This window comes from Notamacropus eugenii, chromosome 1 (assembly GCF_028372415.1).
Source record: "Notamacropus eugenii isolate mMacEug1 chromosome 1, mMacEug1.pri_v2, whole genome shotgun sequence".
Lineage (NCBI taxonomy): Eukaryota > Metazoa > Chordata > Mammalia > Diprotodontia > Macropodidae > Notamacropus > Notamacropus eugenii.
Window position 1 is genome coordinate 458,153,833 of NC_092872.1, and position 22,388 is coordinate 458,176,220.

The following is a 22,388-nucleotide window of genomic DNA, read 5'->3' on the forward strand; positions in this document are numbered from 1 at the left end:
ACAAAATGTATTAAATACATACTTCAAAGGAATGCCCTCTCCTATACCTATTATCCTATTGTTAAGGAAAAAGTAAACCTCAGAAGCAGGAATATGAACTGAATTAAATCTCTCTATGCCCTAAATCATCTGATAACCAAAATTGCTATATTTATTTCAATATATTATCTGGTAGTCCCTAACATTGTGTGGTTAGAGAGGGGTTGGGAGCATTCCTACCCAGAGAATACTACCCTAACACCCTGTCACACTGATGGAAATATCATTGTCCACTGATTTCTGTCATATGGAAGACAGATTATTTTCTGTATCCCCAGAGAACAAAAACCAATGGAGGAAAGCTACAAAAAAGATAGATTTTGGCTCAATAAATATAAGGAAGAGCTTTCTGACCACTAGAACCAGAAAATGGAATGGGTTGCTTTGAGACATGATGGACTTTTTACCACAAAAGAGTTCAAGATAAGATACCCTGTCAAAGACATTAGTAGATCCTTGCATGGGGTAGAAAGTTGGATGAGATGACCTCTAAAAGTCGTTCAAGTCCTGAAGTTCTGTGATTGAGTAATTTTTTCTTCTGCGTTAGGAGAATATCTCCTATCAATATTTTCTTCCCTACCAACCCTGGAATGGTACCATACTAAGCAGCAATTCACCATTCGCATCTTAGCATAAATTAGTGGAACAGATTGATGAGGATGGAGCCCTGATGGGATGGGAGGCAAGAGGAACATTTTGATGTGAGCAAAACTGAGAAATAGGACCAAAATAGGGAATTTTGTTTTTTAGGGCACTGTTTGGAGGATACTGCAAACTGAGTTAGCACCCTAAGGTTATAGGATTCTGGAGAATTGGCTGTCAGCATGAAGGAGAAAGGCATGAAGAGAAGAGAGAAGAAGATGCCAAGGAGAGCCTTCGCTAACCCCACAGGAAGGCGCAAATAATAATAGCTGATATTTATTTGAGCTTTAAGGTTTACAAAGTACTTTAGATGCATTATCTCATTTGAGTTTTACCACAGCACTGTGAAAGGGGGAGTTGAGATGTTGCTATTCATTTTACAGATGGGGAAACTGAGGCTCAAAGAAGTTAACCGACATCTCCGTGGTCCCATGGCTAGAAAGTGTTAGAGGTCATCTTGGAAGGTCTGATGATTCTAAATCCAGTCCTATTTCTACCTCACCTTAATGCTGCTGTTTTTCTTTCCCCCTTTACTGTCCATTCCAAGCTTTAATCACTAAGTAGCACCTCCCCAATTCAATCATTTTCTGACTGCATGTGTTTATTTTTTTCAATAGGAATTAATTATTCATCACTTCTAAATACAGTGCCACAACCTTAAATCTAAAATGATGCAAACTGTACTTTCTCCCCTCCCCATGCATACACTTAGAAATATTCAGTAATTTCTTTAAAAGAATAAAATTATTGATTGTGGGCAAATTAGCTACTCAAGAATGATCCAGGACTAGAATAGCAAGGGTGCTGTTGGTCTGGAGTTAAGTGCCTAGAAGAGATAAAGGGTGTGTGCGCACGCGTGTGTGCGTTTGTGTGTGTGTGTGTGTGTGTATGTGTGTGTGTGTGTGTGTGTGTGTAAGGAAATGGATGAAAAGAGGAGTTTATGCTATGACTGAACAGAGCATATTTGCAATGTCCAGCCTTTTCCTGAAGAAACATGAATCCCCAGGTTTTGAAGGGGAAAAAAGAAAAACACATGAAAATATGGTGGGGGTTTTTTATCAAGTTGTTCAGCTACAGGTGAAGCTGTAACTTGATTCCCTTTAGAATGTTTACGACATTACAGATGTGCAGAGCAATAGCATAAGAAAACAACGCAAACTGGTGGGTGAGGGAGAGAGACCATTCAAACTCAAAGTCAAAATCAGGACAGATGTGAAGGCCTCTCTCCCCAACCACATACAACCGCCCCCATCATGCCATAATTTTTCTCTTCCTTTCTTGTTCTGTATATTCAAAGAAGAAGCAGATTGGTAAAGGGGCCTAGAGCATACCAACATTAATTTATAAGAAGAAAAAGCCCTAGCCAAGATCTTCTCCCAACACAAGGTGCTTCATGAGACAAAACCAAGATGTTAGCATGGCTTTGAACCCCAACGAATCCTCCCATTACGCTCTCTGTACTTCTATCCATAAAGTGTCCCAGGTGTGAGCCACATGAGATAGGGAAGGGATGACAGGAGATTTCCCAGAAAACTGTGTCCATAAGGCAATAATCCCAAGGTGGACCAATACAGCTGTTAGGTATTTATCTCTTTTCTTGACTAGTAACTGCAGGCATTTAAACAAGTGAGAGCCTCTACAGAGAGGACACCATGTATGTGGGTGAAATAAGAATTATAGGGTTGGAAAGAGGGAAAGGTCAACAGAACAGTCCCTCTTGATGCAGGACCACTTCAAATCCTAATAATTCAAAAGTGTGCACCTAGGCTGCACCTGGTAAAAGTGATTTTTCCCCAAAGAGATTTAGGATAAAGAGCAACAAAGCAATTTCAGATAAAGAGAAATTCAATGTGATAATACAAGAGTGTTTAATATGCACTCAAAAATCTGCCAGGTGTTATACATGAACCAAGAGAATGAATGAATGAATAAGCATTTATTAAGTGTTTAATATCGGCTAATCACTGTACTAAGCACCGGGCATACAAATACAAGTCAAAGACATCCCCTGTCTTCAAGGAGCTTCTGTTCTAATAGATGGTGACCACATATAAATAGGAATAGTGGCAAGGAGAGGTATTTTACCTAAGAAAAAGTTACAAAGATGATCAGTGAAGTAGATTAATATAACCTCTGACACAGGAGAACACAATCTCACAGAAAAGATAAAGCTAACATACCTCAAACAACTAGGAGACAATATATTTATAAGTTCATGTGTAGACTCCCCAGACTATAAACTCCTTGAGGGTAAGAGTTATAGCATCTTTGCCTTTGTATCCCCAAAGGCTGACACAGTGCTTGACACATACATTTATTGATTGGTTCATTGAATATTAGACCACAACTTACTGTGAATAGGACATGCAACAAACATCCTAAAAATATAAAGGAAACTTATAGAACTGTGGACTGGAAGGATCAAGATAGGTTCCATGGAGGTAGTGGGTTTGATCTGAACACTGAAGGGTGGGGAGAAGCTGTATAGGAGGAGGGAGAGCCTTCCGAGTGGAAGTCAGGCACTAAAGAAATACTTAATAATGAGGTATGTATATTATATATAAGTATTATATATAATATAGCATTCCTTATGGCAGAGTAGAACCCTACCACTCTGGATTTTTTCATATTACAAAAAAATCTCTTTCTTTTCCATTGTCTACTTTGGTTTAATCCCATCACACCCATTCTGTGGTTCAGGTGATCCCAGTACAGCCAGCAGTATGAAAACAACTACATTTGGACAAGTCAGTTCTAGTTGCACAAGTTTCCATTCAATTAATCAGATCCTAGTGATAGGCACGTAACAGCCCCATCAAGCACTAGAGTATGTGAGGTCAGAATATTAGGAAACAACAACCACAAAAATCACAACTTCTAAGTCTGAAAATTCTTTACCAGATTTGAACCTAAAGCAAACCAACAATAAGGCAACGAAATTTCTAATTGCCAACAGAAGTCAGAAATTCACACCTCCTGAATCTGTCCCTAACAATAATCCTTTCTGTGTGTAAAATTTAAAAATCACAACTAAAGACCAAATAGAGACTAATAGCCATAGCAGGAAAAAAAAATCATGAATCTAGGTTCTGTTCACACCTTTATTGCCAGATTGCGTATTTTAAAGACACTCCTTTGAATGCATCATAACATCAATGTGTCCTTGTGAAATATGACATTAAATTCAAATACACCTGTGGAAATTCAAACATACTTTCATTTCCTCATAGCCACTAATGGCCTTAATCAAGTGGGGGGCAAAACATCTTATTTAAAACAAATACATGATTCCCTTTGACAAGCATAAAAAGTACCCTAATTCATTGGTTTGCTAATTACTCTCCTCTGTAGCAAATAGCCTGTGTTTGTACTTTAGAAAGAAGCATTCTTATTTTCATAGTGATTAATATAGATTTGGCAATGGTACACTGGGCTAATAAAAGGTCCTGGGTTCTAGTTTGAGTTCCTCTATCAACTCATTCTATGATTTTGGAAGAAGCACTTTACTTTGTTGCGTATCCACTTCATAGGAAAGGTGTTCAAATCAACAACGTGTGGGAAATTGCTAAGGACCATTATCAATACAGTACACCTAAAATCAGTCCACCTAAACGTATAGTTGTGGGGCACATATTTTTGGGTGACTACATATATACACATGTACATTTCTTTCCTATAGGACCACATGAGTTTTTGGTTTAGCATGTCCTTGTCTGGTTCAACATATAAATTCCCTATTTTTTATTTATACTAGGCCTGTGATTTTGTTGGAAGAGAGAACTCTCAGTAAGAAGACTATCTCTGTCAATGCAGGTGTGACTCTGCTCTGCAACTCAGAAAACTGCCTGGGATACTGAGATTAAGTCACTTGCTCAGGATCACACAGTCACTGTATCAGAATAAGGGAAGACTTGCCCCTAGGCGTTCCTCTAGCTCTGAGCTCAGCTCTCTATCCACTAGGCAGTGGCATCATACTCAGAGAGAAACAGATCCCTGCCTGCAGGTAGTGAGTTAGGAAACCACAAATTGACATTATCTATATTTTATTTTTTTTATTTATTTTGCTAAACATTTTCCAATTCCATTTTAATGAGGTTCACTGGAGTACTTTACAGGCCTCAGGCAGGAGTCTGATACCTCTGCACTGGGCCAGGGCTGCCTCTCAAAATCCCCATAATTGCCATAAAAATCTCAGCATCCTATGTACACTGTATATACAGTTAATAGATCTCAATAAGAGCTCATGGAAAACTAGATATGGTGCCATAACTGTTGATCCCAAACTTCAATGGAATCTATCAACTGGCTCATCGCAAAAGCTGCTTTTTTCTGGAATAAATGTCCATCGCTGTGCCCACAGAAAGGGGGGCACCTCCAGATATGAAACCCTCTGCCTATTCCTGTAATATTTGCCCCCTTGCTTCAGCGAAATAGCCAGTTCAGAGAGATGTGAAGAAAATCCAAAGACAGAGCAGAAGATGGCATACAATGTGGTAAAGCAGTGGGGAAGCCAAGTCAGGACAGTCAAGTTCAAGTTTTTTCTCTAATACTATTTGATTGGATGTTCTTAGGAAGGTCACTTCTCCACTTTGAGCCTCTTTTTCCCCATCTGTAGAATGAGCCTAGCTGATTGATCTCTAAGGTCCCTTCCAGCTTTAATTTTTGTAGGTACTGGGTCTTTACATTTGACAGATAGCAAATTATCATACTGCCTACAGACTCTAGGACCAGTCATATACATTTGCAAGATGGCTGTTGGAGGTTTGGGAAACAGACTGTGGCCACTGTTGGGATATATATGCAGCTCACTTAAACCATGGTAAATGGTACCCACCATTTCTTCAATGAAATAAACATTAAGTGCCCCAATTCTGCCACTGGCTAAGTGGAGAAATGGAGTCCAATGGCTCAAATCAATCTGAATAATTTCAGACCCATATTTTCTTTCCTTAGCCTGAATAATCCAGATAATTTCCAGTTTATTTTTGAAGCATGTAGACATTGCCTGAGAAAGCTATTCTGCCAATGTCCAACATTTGCCTCGTGCTGTTTTTGTGCCACACAGTAAGGTCTGGACACTGCTATTGCTATATCTCTATCATCCTGCCCTCCTCAGCCCACCCCCAATTCTTCTAGTATCCCCTGACACTGTAAGAATCCATGTACTCTTCTAGGAAGGGAATGGAATAAAAAGATTTAATGAATTGAGAAAGTATAATTTGCTAGGAGAAAGCATATTACATGGTTTCTCTGAGAAGGATCGAAAACGTTCCTTATGAATAGAGCCCAAAGAGTTTGATTAAAATTGACTAGAATGAGTCCACTATACTTCTATTTAAAAATGAGAAGCCACTAATTCAGTTTAATTCAAAGATTAAACATGATTAAAATTTCTATAAGTTCTCTAGATTTAAGAAAAAAATAAATTGCAGTGGCCTTCAAAATATTGATAGTCATTGGTAAATTACTTCTGGTATTTAATCAATGTTATTTTTCTTATCATCCAATTTTTTCTTCAAGTCAGTTTCTAACACTAAACTACATTTCATCAAGGTTGGTAAAATGTTTAGAAAGGAACAGATGTCAAAATATGGGGATTGCCAATAACACTGATGGGAGCCAGTAATTTCTTTCCTGTCCAAAGGCAAAAGAATGAAAAATAATCTAGACTGTATACAATAATACAAGATTTACTGCAACATTAATGCCTATAAAAAGTAAAAGTATACAACAGTCATCCCCATTTTTTTTCCAAACCATCACTAAGGGCAGTGTTTTTCAATTTGAGAGAAATGTAGCTGTAAACTGAAAGGTCTCCACACTTTGAAACCTTTAAATACCCACACAAACACAGCTGATGATATAGATTAATGTTTATTAGTGGGTTCCAAATATACTTGCCTCTCAGTCAATTCTGTCATTTAATAATTTTGCTACATCTCAAAAATGGAGATGCAATCTTCCCTTTAAGAAAGCAGCTCTTGCTTGTTATTTACAGATTGTAACATTTACATAAGGGTTTGGCTTAACAAGAGATATAAATATAGATAAAACCCTTAGGACTTCATTCTTTAAACTGCCCTCTAAAAATCTGCCCTGCAATTTGCAAACTGAATTTTGTGCAGACTATTCTTGGAAGCCTTTGTGAATTAGGGAGAACTGACTCAAAGCAGGGGCTGGTTAATCACAATTTTGCAAATTGTACGTAGCAATCATCCTCACATTGTGAAATTCAGATCTATAAAATGCTGATGTTTTAAAGTTGAAAAATAAATTAGCTAACTAGAACTGTTTTGCCAAAAAAAAAAAAATCAGTCTGCGTCCTTACAACTAAATTATTTGTATAGAAAAAAATTAAAACATAGCCACATCGATAGCAAATAATAAATCAACCCAGAGTATCTTCCCTGCATGTTCCCATTACAATTAGCCTTATGACAGAAGATGACTTTCCCCTAATTCCCAACTTCACAGCAGTCTTATACAAATACTCACCTGGCTACAGCATGCAAATTCCTTAACTCCCAAGAATAAACTTGTGGCAATGATTCTCATTTTAGCCAGCTCCCGTGTATTTGTCTATGATCTGGAAAAAGCTTTAAGCCACGGAAGGATTATTCAATGTAGTCTTTGATATGTCATCTATGCACTTGCTAAAGCTGATTCACATCTGTCCCACCAAGGAAATTGGCAGTTAGCATTCGTTTATTTGTTAAAAAATGAATGTCATTTGGGGTATAAAAACTAGTAATATTAAATTTGCAAGATGAGAATAAGTTGTCTGGTAGGCAGTCCTAGAATACTAAGTCTCCAAACATGAAGTCTTGACTGAAGGCATCTTTCTGAAGGGGAAGCCTAGAAATGGACAGGAGAAGGAGTGAACTAAGGTTTGGGTCTCGGTGGATTTTATGTAACATGTCATATGAGAGATTTGGTAGACATATACCCGAGGTCCTAAGAGAAAAGCTATGGTTTCCCCATGATAGATGACATCTTGTATGAAGAAGGTAAAATAACTAGCTTAGGATGAGTGTAAGGGCTCCCACTGGTCAGAGCTCATTAAAACCAAAAAAAGATCATTATGGCATATGGAAAAAGAACAATGACTGAAGTTAAAGGACCAAGGCTGAAATCTTACCTCTGGCTCTTATAACCTGCATAACCTTGGGAAAATTATTTGATTTCCCTTGGCCTCAGTTTCCTCAACTATAAAATGAGGGGGGACTAGGTAGATTGACTCCAAGGTCCCCTCTAGCTATCTCTGGATCTCTGATCCTATGATTCCTTGATTATAACAGAATTCTGTTAGGTTGAAATGGATTTAAACTAGTGGGTCAACCACTCTAGCTTAGAAACTGGTGTGCTTTGTTTTTGGTGACATGGAATCAACTCTTAATCTTTTTATGGGTTTGGGTTATTTCTACAATTATTTTCAAAACCATTTTCTCCTAATGTTCTTCCCTTCTCTTAGCAAGTCTTATAACAGACAAGTAAAAAAGAAAGTAGACTCATGTGAGGACCATACTTAGAACTGGAAGGAGCCTTGGAGGGCAGTTAGTCAAACCTTCTATTTTAGAGATGAGAAAGCTGAGACTCCGAAAGGTAAAGTAATTTGCCCACAGTCATATAAGGAAAAGGTAACAGATTAATCAAGAAATCAATCAATGAGTATTTACTGGATGCCTACTGTATTCCAGGCACTGTGCTAAGTGTTAGGGAAATTACAGCCAAAGCAACGTAATCTCTGCCCTCAAGGACCTTACATTTTAAACAGGAGGGACAACATGTAGTCGCATGAGTATATGTATAAAAAAACATACAAAGGACAGAAGTGGCACTTGAACATAAGTCCTCTGATAACAGATCCAGGACTCCTTCCAAAGTCCTGCAAATCTTTACTCTAAGACTCTTCAGGGCAGGCACCTTGCATTATAGTTATATTCCATACACTGTGCTTGGCACAGGACTATTAAATATTAATATTAAATATATTAAATAATTTGTTGTTGTTCAGTTGTTTCAGTCTTGTCCAACTTTTTGTGACTCCCGTTTGGGGTTTTCTTGGCAAAGATACTGGAGTACTTTGCCATTTCCTTCTCCAGCTCACTTTACAGATCAGGAAACTGAGGCAAACAAGGTTAAGTGACTTGCCCAGGGTCATACAGCTGGCCAGATTTGAACTCAGGTTTTTTGACTCCATCCAGGCTGGGTGCTCTGTCCACTACCCCACCCAGCTGCATCCAATTCAATAAATATTCACTAATTGATTGACTGGTTCATAATTATACTTCACAATTTAGAGTTAGCTAAATGGTGAAAATGGATTTACACAAGTGGACCAACCACTTCCCCCAAGGGCCAAGGGTAGGGTGTCGGATACCTCCCAGAAAAAGGATTCATTATCGTTATAAACACAAGTGGCAATAATGGTTTCCAAAAGTGAAAAGGACTTCGTCTTGGTAGCCCTTCCATTATCCCTCTGACTTTCACTACAGACACCAATTATGAAGGACCAAGGAGAGGTTTTATTATGGCCAGCTCCCCAAAGGTCAGATTTCTGACCTCAAATATTCCCACAGTTGCTTAGCCTGCCATTTAGGCATTCTAAGCAACAATGCTTCCAGAAAGCAAATATTTATATTGGTAAAGACCAGCAAATTACGATCTGTGTTCAGGTATTTTTTTCAGATGACTGCTAAAAGTAGCGTGGATTGAAAGGAGAAATAATATTATACAGCATTAGAGCTGGAAGTGTCTTTGGGAAACATCTAGTCCAACACTCTCAACAGTACAGATGGAGAAAATGAAGCCTAGAGAGGAAGATGAGGCAACCTGGTACATTAAAGACCATACTGGTTCCAGAATCCAAGGAACAGAATTCAAATTCTCCCTTGGATGCTTACTATTTATTAAGTGGGGCAGCTAGGTGATGCAGTGGAAATAGCACAAGTTCTGGAGTCAGGAGGACCTGAGTTCAAGTCTGACCCTAGACAGCCGAGTGTCCCTGGACAAGTCACTTAACCCTATTTGCTTTAGTTTCTCCATCTTTAAAATGAGATGGAGAAGAAAAGAGCAAACCAGTATCTTTGCCCAGAAAATCCCGGACAGGGCCATGAAGAGTCTTCCATGACTGATATAACTGAACATCAACATCTGTTAAGTGACCTTGTACAAGTCACTTAAACATCATGGGCCTCAGCTTCCTTATCTGCAAAGTAAGAGGTGGATTAGATTACCTCCAAGGTTCTTTCCTGCTCTAGACCTATGATCCAAAGTCACATAGTAAGTCTGTGGCAGAGCTAGGATGTGAGCGCCTAGGTCCTGACCCCTAGTCACCCAAGGAGCATTTATTAAGCATCTGGTTTGTGCCAAGCGCTGTAAATACAAAAAAGGGGCAGATAGGTGGTGCAGTGGATAAAGCACTAGTGCAGGAGTCAGGAGGACCTGAGTTCAAATCTCACCTCAGACTCTTGACACTTACTAGCTGTGTGACCTTGGGCAAGTCACTTAACCCCAATTGCCTCATCCTGGGTCATCTCCAGTCATCCTGATGAATATCTGGTCACTGGACTCATATGGCTCTAGAGAAGAAGTGAGGCTGGTGACCTGCACGGCCCTCCCTCACTCAAAACAAAGTCAAGTGCAAGTCATGTCATCATTTCTCTGATGGCATGGTCTTCTTCAGCAACGAAGGACAAACACACACACACACACACACATACATAAATACAAAGATAGCAGTGAACAGTCCCTGCCTTAAAGAAGTCTATTCCATAGGTACTAGGGTTTTTTTGGTGAGATCACAATCTCATACATTTAGACAAAGAAGGAACCTTAGAGGTCAGTTAGCCCAACCTGCTCACTTTACAGAGAAGGTAATGGAGACCCTGAGAAATCAAGTGACTCATACAAGTGCTAAGTGTAAGGAATTCTGTTTTAACCCAGGACCTCAGAATCTAAAATCTGAATGGCTTCGACCATCTTTGCAAAGCCTCTCTGAGGATCACAGGGCATCCTCTGTCTCTTCAATATGACTTTTAAGAAATTACAAACGTCAGCTTAGTTCTTAGTTATCTGGGGGTAAAAAACAAAACCAAGCAAAGAACAACTTCAGATGACAAGGATAATGAACCATGTTAGTAATTCTATATTTTGTGAATTAAGGGGTATTTACAAGCCCTCACCATGCTCTTCTGAACTCAACCATCCCCATTTCTCAGACACGGAACAAACAGGGAATTTAGTGGGGCTGAGTTGCAAACTAGGAGAAGGACGAGATTTCAAGTGCATCATTTCGGCCTTCCCTGGAGCCTAAGCTCCTTCATGCTAGTGAGTTAGGTGCCTATGGAGACTCATTCACTCTCAAAGGCCACTGGAGTACCAATGAGTGCATTATCACACACAGTCCCAGATGCCTGGTCATGTGCCCAGAGCCTGATTAGAAATGTCCCCTCCTGTGTGGTGTATCACAAATGCAAAGGCTCCTGTGGATGGGCTGCAGATGAATAGGTCAGTCCAGGCCTCACCTGGAGTTAAGCCACAGTCATATTTTGCCTTTAAAAAGGAAAGACTGTTCTTTCCATTTGAGTTTAGATTATCCTCCCAGCTTTCCCTCACCACCTCAGACTCCCCAGAGTGAAGAGCCAGCAGCACCTAGGATTAGCCCTCCAGCGAAAGGGCACTGCAGACAGGCATAGAGACTGGCACTCACTGGGCTTCTGAATCCCCTGCATAACAGGTCATGTAGAGCTGGGGTCTAAGAGAGCAGACAGAGCCTCCTCAAGACACCTCCTCAGCAACTCCTGGGGTCAAAAGAAGTAACCTAACAAGCATGAAACAGGAAGGCTGATAATTTAATTTTTCTAGCCTCTCAGTTCAGATGTTGTTCAGTCATTTTTCATTTTTCAGTAGTATATGACTTTCTGTGACAACATTTGGGGTTTTTTTGGCAAAGATGCTGGAGGGCTTTGCCATTTCCTTATTCAGCTCATTTTAAAGATCAGGAAACTGAGGCAAATGGGGTTAAGTGACTTGCTCAGGATCACACAGTCAGTACATATCTGAAACCAGATTCGAACTCAGCAAGATGAGTCTTCCTGACTCCACACTCAGCTGTCTGTTCACTATGGCATCTAGCTGCCCCTTAGCCTGTCAGAATAGCATCTGTTTATTCAATAGATGTTTACTAAGCACCTGCAACATGTAAGGTTGTACCACAGTATGTGCTGGGGATACAAAACCACAAACAAAATCTTCCCTGACCACAAGGATCTTAAAGTCTACTTGGTCCTCTAATACCAGATTTAGAGCTTACTAGCTTGGGTAAGTTCTTGGGTAAGTCCTTACTACCTTGGGTAAGTCCTTCCTGAGCCTCAGTTTCTTGGCACCTCCTCTGTTGCAAGGCACTGTGCTAGGTACTGAGGGTATAAAAATGAAACCAAACAGTCACTGAGCCTCAGAGACCCTATAGTTAACACCAGATCCTCTGACACTAGGTCCAGTGCTTACCACTTGTGTGATCTTGACCCAAGATTCCTGGAAAGATGTGGGAAGCAGCCCTCCACTTTCACCTCTAAGAAATTTTTCAAAGATTGTTTTATTCACCTACACTTGCTCAATGAATCAACAAACATTTATTAAGCACCTGCTGTATGCTAAGCACTGCTGTAGTCATTGAGGATATATAAACAAAATAGTTCCAACCTTCATGGAGACTGTTCTAATGTGGAAGCCAACATCTCTATATAGGTATAGACAAACCACAAGCAAAGCAGATTGGAGGTAGCTTTGGTTGGGGTGGGAAGCCCTAGGAGCTGGTAAAACCAGAAAGAGCCTCCTATAGAAGAAGGCAGTGGTGGAATTGTGTCCTCTACCTACTTTCTCGACAGGGAAATCTTTTTTTCTGCAGGGGATGTTTGGGGTGTTTGACCCAGGCATGTAGAAAGAGCCAAGGACAACAGATGGATATCCTGAGTATTTTAATGTAATAGATGAAATATTAAAAGACCTGGAGAATCTTTGGGGTTATGGAGATTGTCTAAGAGATTTATAGGAAGGCATGGACACAGACTGAACAGGATGGGAAGTCTTGGGTCGGTAGTGATCTGCACCCTTGGAGGGAACATCTATGACTAAGAAGACATCATAGACACACTGAGGTATCAAAGTATTGGGGGGAGGGCGTACGCCTTCCATAAAAGGAAAAAACAGACAATCTCCTTGTGCAGCCTGATGAGGCTCTCATCCCTTCAAGCCTGGATTATTACAATTACAGTTTGTCTGAAAAATATCAGAGAGCTTTAGTGGACTGAAAGCTCAATAGGAATCAATAGTGTGATTCAGCTGCCCAAGAGGCTAATGAATCTTAGGTTGCATTCAAGCAATTAATCAATCACCATGCATTTATTAAGCACCTACCATGTGCCAGAATTCATCCCTAAGGAGCTTAAAATATAACCAATGAGACAATATGTCCAAATACAAGAATGAGCAACACAGATAAAAGTTATCTTGGGAAAGGGAAGGGAATAAACATTTTTGTAGTGCCTACTATGTGTCAGGAATTGTGCTAAGGTTTTTTTTTAAACAAATTATCTCATTTGGTTTTCATAACAACTTTGCAAAGTAGGTGCTATTATTTATTACCGTTTTACAGCTGAGAAAACTGAAGCAAACAGAGATTAAGTGAATGGTCCAGGGTCATCCAGCTAGTAAGGATCTGGGGCCAGATATGAATTCAGGTCTTCCTGACTCCAGGTCCAACGCTCTATTACTTGGTTACCTATCTGCCTCACAGGAACTGGGGGTGGGGGTGGGGGGAGGTGCTGAAGTTGGTAATGGGTGGGGAATCAAGAAAGTTGTCATATAGAAGATAGTATCTGAGCTGAGTCTGGAAGGAATCTAGGGACTGCTAAAACAGAGGTAAGAAGAGGGTTTATTCCTAGAATGGGGAGAGAGCAAAGAAATGGCATAAGAAAGAGTAGGAATAAGAAAGCCAGATTGGACTGTAGAATACATGAAGAGAATGAAATTATGAGGAGACTAGGAAGTCAGGAAGAGGTCACATTGTAAAGACTCTGAAAGGCCGGACAGAAAAGCTCACATTTGCTTCTAGAGATGGGAGGGAGCCACTGGGAGCTACTGAATAGGGATTGACATGGGTAGCCCTGGGCTTTAGGACAGGAGCTCTGTGGATGATGGATTAGAGTGGGGAGAAATTTAAGGTTGAAAGATCAATCAGGGCCATGACAATATTCCAGGCTAGAGGTGATAAGGCCTAGGGGCATGGACGTGTGAGTACTGAAAAAGGGACAAATGCAAAAGATATCTGTAGGATAGAAATAACAAAATTTGGCAAATAATTGGATATGTGGGGAAGGTGAGGGTAAAGAGCCAAGGATGACACAGATGTGGCAAAATTGGGTAACTGAAAGGCTAACAGAAATTCTTTTCCTGAAATAAATAAAGAAGGCAGGGAAAGGAAATGGTTTGTATAACTAAATGATGAGTGCTGTTTTGAATGTATTGAGTTCAAGATGCCTACAAAAATACAGTTGGAAATTTCCAGTGGGTAGCTGAAAATGTAGGACCCACACTCAGGAGAAAGACTAGGACTGAATATGAGGATCTAGTTATCATCAACATGGAGATAGTAATTAAACCTTTAATGGCTGATGAGGTCACTAAAGGAGACAGAAGGTATAGAGAGAGAAGAAAAGAGGACAGAGCCTTAGGCTACACCATTAGAGAGTGTAATGTAAATACGTTCCAGCAAGGAAGGCCAGCAGAACCATGGAACATCATGAAAAGCCAGAAAAGACACAGCATCTGGGAGGAAAGGGCAATGAATATAATTTTATATATAAATACACTTATTATTCCCATATTTCATCTTTCACTCACTCCTCAAATGCTACAAAGAAGTCAAGAAGGTTGTCAATAGAGAAAAAGGCCATTAGATCTGGCAATTAGAAGACCATTGTTGACTTTGGAAAGAGCATTTTTAATTAAGTTATGATGTCAGAAACCAGATTGCAAAGGATTGAGAAGTGAGGGAGAGGAAGAGAAATGGAGGTGATGAATGTACTTATAGATACAAAAATATTTATAGCAGCTCTTTTTGTGGTGGCAAAGAACTGGAAGCTAAGGAAGTGCCCATCAATTAGGGATCGTTGAACAAATTATGGTATATTACTGTAATGGAATACTATTGTGCTGTAAGGAAAAAAATAGAAAGCTTTTCCTAGGACTTTGGCTGAGAAAGAGAAAAGATATAGGACAATAGTTTGAGAGGTGGGAGGATTTAGTGAAAACATAGGGAATGTGTGTGTAGACATCAAGGAAGAAAGACACTAAGTAGAAAGGGATTAAAGATTAGTTGGGGTGGGGAGAGAGAATAGAGGGGAAAGCCTAGTGAAAATAGGAGGGGATGGGTCCAGGGGTTTACCTTGTCCAGGAGAAAGTTCACCTCTTCATCAGAAACTAGAATGAAGGAGGAGAAAACAAGGGATGATTTAAAGGAGTTATGAAACCCATACACATTTAGAATAGAATTGCATAAAGAGCTAGAAAGGAGTAGTTGCTCTGCAGTCTCCCCTAGCAGACACTTCTGGACTATTTTGTTCAATTTTTAATGCCAGATTTTGATAAGATGAAAACCTTCAGATGAGGGTGGCTAGAACAAGGTAGGGCCTTGAGATCATGCCATATAAGTATACACTTAAGGGATAGTCTGGAGAAGACAAGACTTAAAGGGGACATGACAGCATTTGTCAAGTATTTGAAGGGTTAAGTGGGTTCTGTTTGGCCCACAAGACAGAATAAGGCCTTCTAGGGGAATCTCAAATGTAGAAGGGATGTGACCATGTAAGAGTGGCTATCTGTCCAATCCATACCTGAGCAAGAATGCTCACTTGAGCATGCCCAACATGGGTCATCCAGGCTCTTCTAGGAGACCTCCCAAAGAAGCCCATTCCACTTTTGGATAGTCTTAATTATTAGGAAGTTTTTCTGACATCAAGCATAAATTTGCTTCTTTGTGATTTTCACTCAGTGCTCCTAATTCTATCATCTAAAAGAAGGGCAGCTAGGTGGTGCAGTGGATAGAGCACTAGTGCAGGAGTCAGGAGGACCTGAGTTCAAATCTCACCTCAGACACTTGACACTCACTAGCTGTATGACCTTGAGCAAGTCACTGAACCCCAATTGGGGGTTCATCCTGGGTCATCTCCAGTCATCCTGATGAATACCTGGTCACTGGATTCAGATGGCTCTGGAGGAGAAGTAAGGCTGGTGACCTGCACAGCCTTACCTCACTCAAAACAAAGTCAAGTGCAAGTCATGTCATTGTTTCTCTGATGACATGGCCTTCTTCGGCAACAAAGGATGAACATACACACACAGCATCTAAGAGAGCTATCGTGACCCCTTCCTCCCATTCCCTGCTCCAGACTGACCGAGCAGCCTCTGCTGTGTTTGGAGTAGAAGGAAGGAGAAAGGTAGAAAAGGTCATGCAAGGTGGGAGGGTCACTAAGAACTATGATTTCTGGGATTTACAGTCAGGTGACTTCTCTTCCAATCAGCACAAACTTTAGGGTGAGTACCAATAATCCAAATTCAGTAGATTTGAATGAATTCAAATTCATAAATTTCAATTTTCCCACTCTGATTTTTTTCCCCCAAACAACCCTGTTGATGGGAGAATATTCTTGAAACATTTCGATTGCTCTTTCTGAAAGTTAAGTCATGATTTGGAAGGCAGGTAAAGCGGAAGTCCTGGAATGTCTTTGACCCACATAACGTATGTTATGTACAAGTACAGGTGTACCTCAGTAAAGGCAAACTAGGAGTTCTTAAAATGGTCATGAGTAAATCACCTTTTTTTTTTTTCAAAATGAGTCCTATTTTTCTCATTGATCTATCATTTCAGAGTGCCTTCATCTTCAGTCCTAATTGCTCTTAGCTGGGCAGTGGCTCCTAATACTTTATTTTTAAATTCCACTGCCCCTGTCTCTCTGTCAAGTAGTTAATGATCGCAATCAAACACTTAAATGCACCGAGGGAGCTCCTGTTAGTTAAAGGAATCCTTCAGTGAATCCTTTTAGCATGTGAATAATCACATTTGTTCTCTAAGCTCAGATTTCCACATACTAGGTTTTCTTAAAGCAGGGGCCACCTATAATGAGTATATTAAACTATACACCCCATGCATAATGTAAGCAGCTCAGTCTTTAGGCCAGAATCTGGATGTTGATGGACATTCTTTTGGGCATCCTCTGACAGGATTTAAACAAAAACATTAGTAATCATTGGCACAAGGGACTCGATGGCCTAGGGTTATGACATGGAGCCTTTTCCCTGGAGGTTACTGCCTTAAATCAAACCCCAGTCACCAGTAACCAAAAATTATTGGCATCCAACAAGTGATCCTTGGCCTGTGGAAAATAAGCAAGGGAGCAGTATCTCAGGCTGGGACTCAGAGGAATGGGCATTCCCAACCTAGGGGTTAAATGGCCCTCTTGTTGGTATTTGGTGGGGGCAGGGAGGAGAAAAGAATTGTCTGCGGATATGTCCTGCAAATTAACACTCTTTCTCCTGGCAGGGTAGGGGAGAGAGAAGGCAGGACCCCTGAGGAGCTAGGGTCAGCTTCAGCTAATGGTTTTACTTACAGCAATCTGGGGGTTATGTTCTGCCCTTGACTGTTTATTAATTGTATATAATTTAGCACTTACTGAGTGCCAATGCCCAAGCTAGCCTCTGAGCTGGAGGAGGGATGGGTCCCAGCCCCCACTAGCTGAGCTAGATGGACCGCTCAATGAAATGAGGCTGGGCCAAGCATTCAGGACACCAGAACCCCAAATGCCTCACTTTAGACAGTCACAATGCCTCCAAACAGAACACTGAAAGGCCCCAGAGAAAGCCTATACCTGCCTCCCCAACCTGGGCTAAAGTCTTGCAGTTACTTTTAAACAGAAAAGAAACCCACTTTAAAAATCTTCCTGTTCCCCAGTTTTGGTTGTCAAATAGTTTCTGAGTAGATTCAAAAATCTACCATTTTAAATCTTTAATTATATTAACAATATAACGAAGTTTGGGGTCTAAGACAAATTGTATCTAACAGGCAGTCAAGTATGCTACCTCTTCTGAATGGGAAGGGGAAAGATCTAGAAAGTGAGACTTGGTTGTCTCAGAGATTGTGGAATCAAATACTCCTGTATCACCTCAAGATAGCCTGCTCTTCTTTCCTCCTATATGCTTACCTACTGACTATCTGAATGCCACCCGTTCTCATTCCCGCCCAGAAATATGACATCCTTGGCAAAAGAGGATCCTCTATCTGACCACCACAGTCATTAGTGAGTAATCCTAACTGCACCTCTCAAGAGCCCCCACCAAGCCTTGGTGACCTTCTCAGAACTCTAGTATTCCACAGAACTTAATCTGAAAAACCCTGATAGCAATTGCAGAAGGAGACAGATAACATAGTACATCCCCCAAAGAAAAGTTTCCCTGAGAGAAGGAATAAGAAGTCTCTGCTGACTTGCCTTCCATCCACTGCCCTGAGAGTGGCTCCTTGGACCCTAGAACCAAGCTCAGGAACAGTTTGGGCTCCTACTTCAAAGCCTATGGTCCCCTCAGAGTCAGGGGCTCCCCTTCAGAGCTCTCTGAGCTCAGCATTCAGTGCAAGTGGTGACCACATTCTGCAAAAGGAAAAGTCAGAATGGCACCTAAAAATATGTTAAAGCATCCATTCACTGATCACTCACTCCATCCCCAGTAAAAATTTGGAGGAGGCGGAAGGAGGTGGGCTCCCAGGTCAGCAGAGCCTGCCTCAGACAAGTTGCCAAGCAGCTGAACACCATTAAGAAATTCCTCATAAAGAAAAGACAGAGATCTTCGAAAGCTCAGAAAGGCCTTTTGCAATTAAAAAAAAAAGATCAAAATATTTCCCCCACATCATAGCTGCCAAGTCTAATGGGGCAAGGAAACCACAACCTTTCACCTCTATTTGGGGGAAGGGAAGATTCCCAAATATACAAAACCTTCCCATCAGTGAAAAATCATTGAGATGGGGGTGGGGAGGAGGAGAAGGAGGAGGAGGAGGAGAGAGAGATAGAGAGAGAGAGAGAGAGGGTGGGAGGAAGGAAGGAAGGAAGGAAGGAAGGAAAGAAGGAAGGAAGGAAGGAAGGAAGGAAGGAAGGAAGGAAGGAAGGAAGGAAGGAAGGAAGGAAGGAAGGAAGAAAAGAGAGAGAGAGGAAGAGAGGAATGGAGGAAGGGAGGAAGGAAAGAAGGGGAAAAGGGAGGAGGGAAGGAGAAAGGAAGGAAAAAAGGGAGGGAGGAAGGAAAGAAGGATCGAAAAGAAAGAAAAACTAACCAAACTCAACGTCTGGGAGAGATCCCCTCCAGTTTGTCAACATCCGGCCCTTGCTGAGAGTTTCTCTGGACCAGACTTGAAGCCCCAGCCAAGAAGAGCTTGTAATTGGAAGACTGGCACAACTGAGCATCAGTGGCCCAAAAGCTGCCCATTCATTCAAGTGGGGCTTGAGAATTATAGATTTTCTTAGGTCATTTCTTTTCTAAAAATCCATGGGAAGACACAAAGGCCCGGAATCATCACTCACTCTGAGGAGCATGCATCTGATAATGAGAGATGTATTTTACCAACTAGCTCTCTGCCTTGCCCACTGCCTATAGGCCTGTTTTCTCCTGGCCCATTATCCGAGTACTTGAACCCTGGATAACAATGAGTTCATAGAGAATGAAAGTGCTCGGCTTTAATTGTATGTATTTAGTCACGCAAACAGAAGCAATGGTCTGGGGATGGCTAGTTAGCCACTGACAGCCTTTAGCTTTACAACGGGCTCAGAAGAGCTATTACAAATGGTTCTGAGATAGACCGTCCTAGGCAGTAAATTTTCTCCTTAACCTGCTTGCCTGAACCAAGTTTTTCTTCCCTCCCCAGGTTTCTCTTTTTCTCCCCTTTTTCTCCTCAAATGAAATTCCAACTGCGGCTAATATCCAACAAATAAACATCATTAAAAAATTGAAGGCACTGAAAGAATGTGTGGTTTATGTTAAATTTTCCCCTGTCAATCAATTCTGCATGTCTGCATGAAACCGATGATCGCATCATCATGTTAGTTTGCCTGACTTGCTCAGCACAAAGAAGGTGGGAACATTTTCTCAAGCAGGGATGTCAGCACTTGAGAAATCAATCACCATCTGTGCTCATTTTCTGAAAGGGAGAAAAACAACCCCTGTTTAAGAATACACCAGAACAAATAACTTGGATGTTTGAAAATAAACCACAGGGTCAAAGAAACTTTATAATGAAATGGGAAAGAAACAGTATTGTTCTGTTTTTATAATGCTGGGCCTGCGTACCTTCATCTACCACATTCTTGTCTCTAAAAATAGATATTAATAATACCTACAGATCAACGCCATGTGAAATGCATACAAACAAGTTACTTTAAAAGCACCAGTCCTCTCCCTGAAAAGCCTATAGATGAACAGACAGATCTATAGAGATGCAGATCTATGTGCCCTAGATGTGGTCTGTTTATGACCCGGGCCATTGGACTCAGGGGTCTCTGCCAAAGGCTTTTAAAATCATTTCTGAACTCTAAGCTTATATGGGAACCTCTTTACAATCCCTTCCCTTTCTCTGCCTCAATCTTCCCATCTGCATAAAGGGAATGCCACTTACAAAGGGCCAGGCAGTTGCAGGAGCTGTTGACCAACTTTTGGGAGCACTTCTTATTACTATCAAGTATGCTGCAAAGAGGTAGAACTTGATAGAGCGAGAAATACAGACCCTGTTTCCTCCTTAATAAACTTATAAGCCCAAAGTGTTCTGATCTAATTTTTCTTTCTGTATCTCTCCATTGTACTTTGTCACGAGGAGGTCTCGCATAAATAATGTCGCATTCTTATGAAAGTTTTTAAAGCAGCCCGAGTTAGACAGCAGCATTACAAATGATATCCAGCACAATGAATATCAATTAATCAAATGGTAAAACACTACAAGAACTCACAATACACAAGTAACAGAGGGAAAGATAAATTGATTTTTGCTGCGGTGTTGCTCCTTTTCAGCAGCACAACTGTGTGAAAAAATACCAGTTAAAAAGTGTGCTGAGGCAGCAAAACCATTTAATACTCCACAAACAGTTATCTAAGCCAATGTCCAATAACCAGACGCTACTGTAATGTGACCTACATACTAACAAAATCATTTTTAGACATGGGAAGCGACTCGACACTTATCCACTTGATACCAGTTAGATAACTAGTATGTCTTTCAACGTTTTTTTTATTTTTTGGTTTGGTTTGGTTTTGTGTTTGCTGTTTGGGATTTTTTTTTCTTCACCACCGCAGCTCAAATTTGCTTTCTTTTATAAATGACAGTCTGGACAGCAATTATAAATTCCAATCCAATGCTTTTCTTCTTCTCTGAAGCAATTTTACCAAGCTGGCTAGCCCCATAAGTGTATGAATGTTAATATAGGGGGAAGGGAGTATTATTCATCCTTTGGGGTCCCAATGGACCACAGGTCTCCTATAAAAACTCTATTCTGTCCTTTGCTAAAGAATTATTTTGCTTTAACATTGCCCTTTTCCTCTCTAATGTATTTTTTAACATCATATGTGCATAGAGTTGTCCAAAGTTTACAAGTGGGAGAACTGCTAAGAATAAGGCAATGCAAAGGAACTGGAAGAGTCTACCAGGTTGGAATACAGTCAATTCCAGGGGACCTCATTGGACTAGAATTTCTCAATTACCCACCATGACAAAGCATTGAGTCAGGCCCTGGGGATACAAAAACAAAAGTAAAACTAGTCCTTGACTTCAAGAAGCTTACATTTTACTAGAGAGATGCAAACACACATAGATAAGTAAATACAAGGTCTACACAAAGTAAATATAAAAAGAATTATTGATCCTTAGGCTCAGAAGATCACAAATTTAACGTTGAGGATGACCTTGGAGAATATCTAGCCCAGCTGCCTCATTTACAGATAAGGCACAGAGAGGTTAAATCATTTGGTTAATGCCACTAAGGTAGCAAGTCATGAGGGAAGTTTTAGATCAGGGGTGGGGAACCTTCAGTCTCGAGATCACATGTGGCCTTCCAGGTCTTCAGATGAGGCCTTTTGATTGAGCCCAAATTTTATAGAACAAATAATTTTATTAAGGGAATTTGTTCTGTGAGGCTGGGATTCAAAGGGCTACCACTGAGGACCTAGAGGGTCACAAGTGGCCTTGAGGCCGCAGGTTTCTGGTTCCTGCTTTAGGTAAACTTCTGCTCACTACCATATCTCTGTGGCAAAAAGGCTCTGCTTGACTCCAGGTGTTTCTTTCTGAAGGAAAAGAGTTGGTGGCATAAGCACCCTGGGACCTTTGGGCACATTGCCCTCTTTGAGATGCCTGGTGCCCCAGCTGGAAGTGTCCCTCTGCCAAGGGATGACATTTTCATGTACTACGTAACTATTTCTAGGGGCTCAACAATACAAAATTCCAACATAAAGCACCAAAGATTTGCAGTGAGATGTCCTTGAACCTGAACAGGAAGAGCATAGTCTTGAAAACCATGTGGGCCCTCTACCCTCCAAGTGAAAACAGATATACTTTTCTATTCCAGAGAGAGAATTAGAATGAATTGGAGACAGGCTTGCTCCCCAGAGAGCTTCCAGGTACCAGAGTA

At 40.7% G+C, this 22,388-nt stretch overlaps 1 protein-coding gene across 9 annotated transcripts in view; it reads right to left on the bottom strand.

The window, feature by feature from the left end:
* The window catches only part of ZNF536 (zinc finger protein 536), a 597,265-nt gene that overhangs the window by 468,909 nt on the left and 105,968 nt on the right, over positions 1 to 22,388 (bottom strand). The window contains exon 1 of one of the 9 annotated variants that reach the window (XM_072632098.1): positions 15,128 to 15,164. The exons of the other annotated variants lie outside the window; for them this stretch is intronic. The gene's annotated coding sequence lies outside the window, so the exon portion shown is untranslated. Of the gene's footprint in view, positions 1 to 15,127; positions 15,165 to 22,388 lie in introns of those variants that run through there. 9 annotated transcript variants of the gene reach the window in all.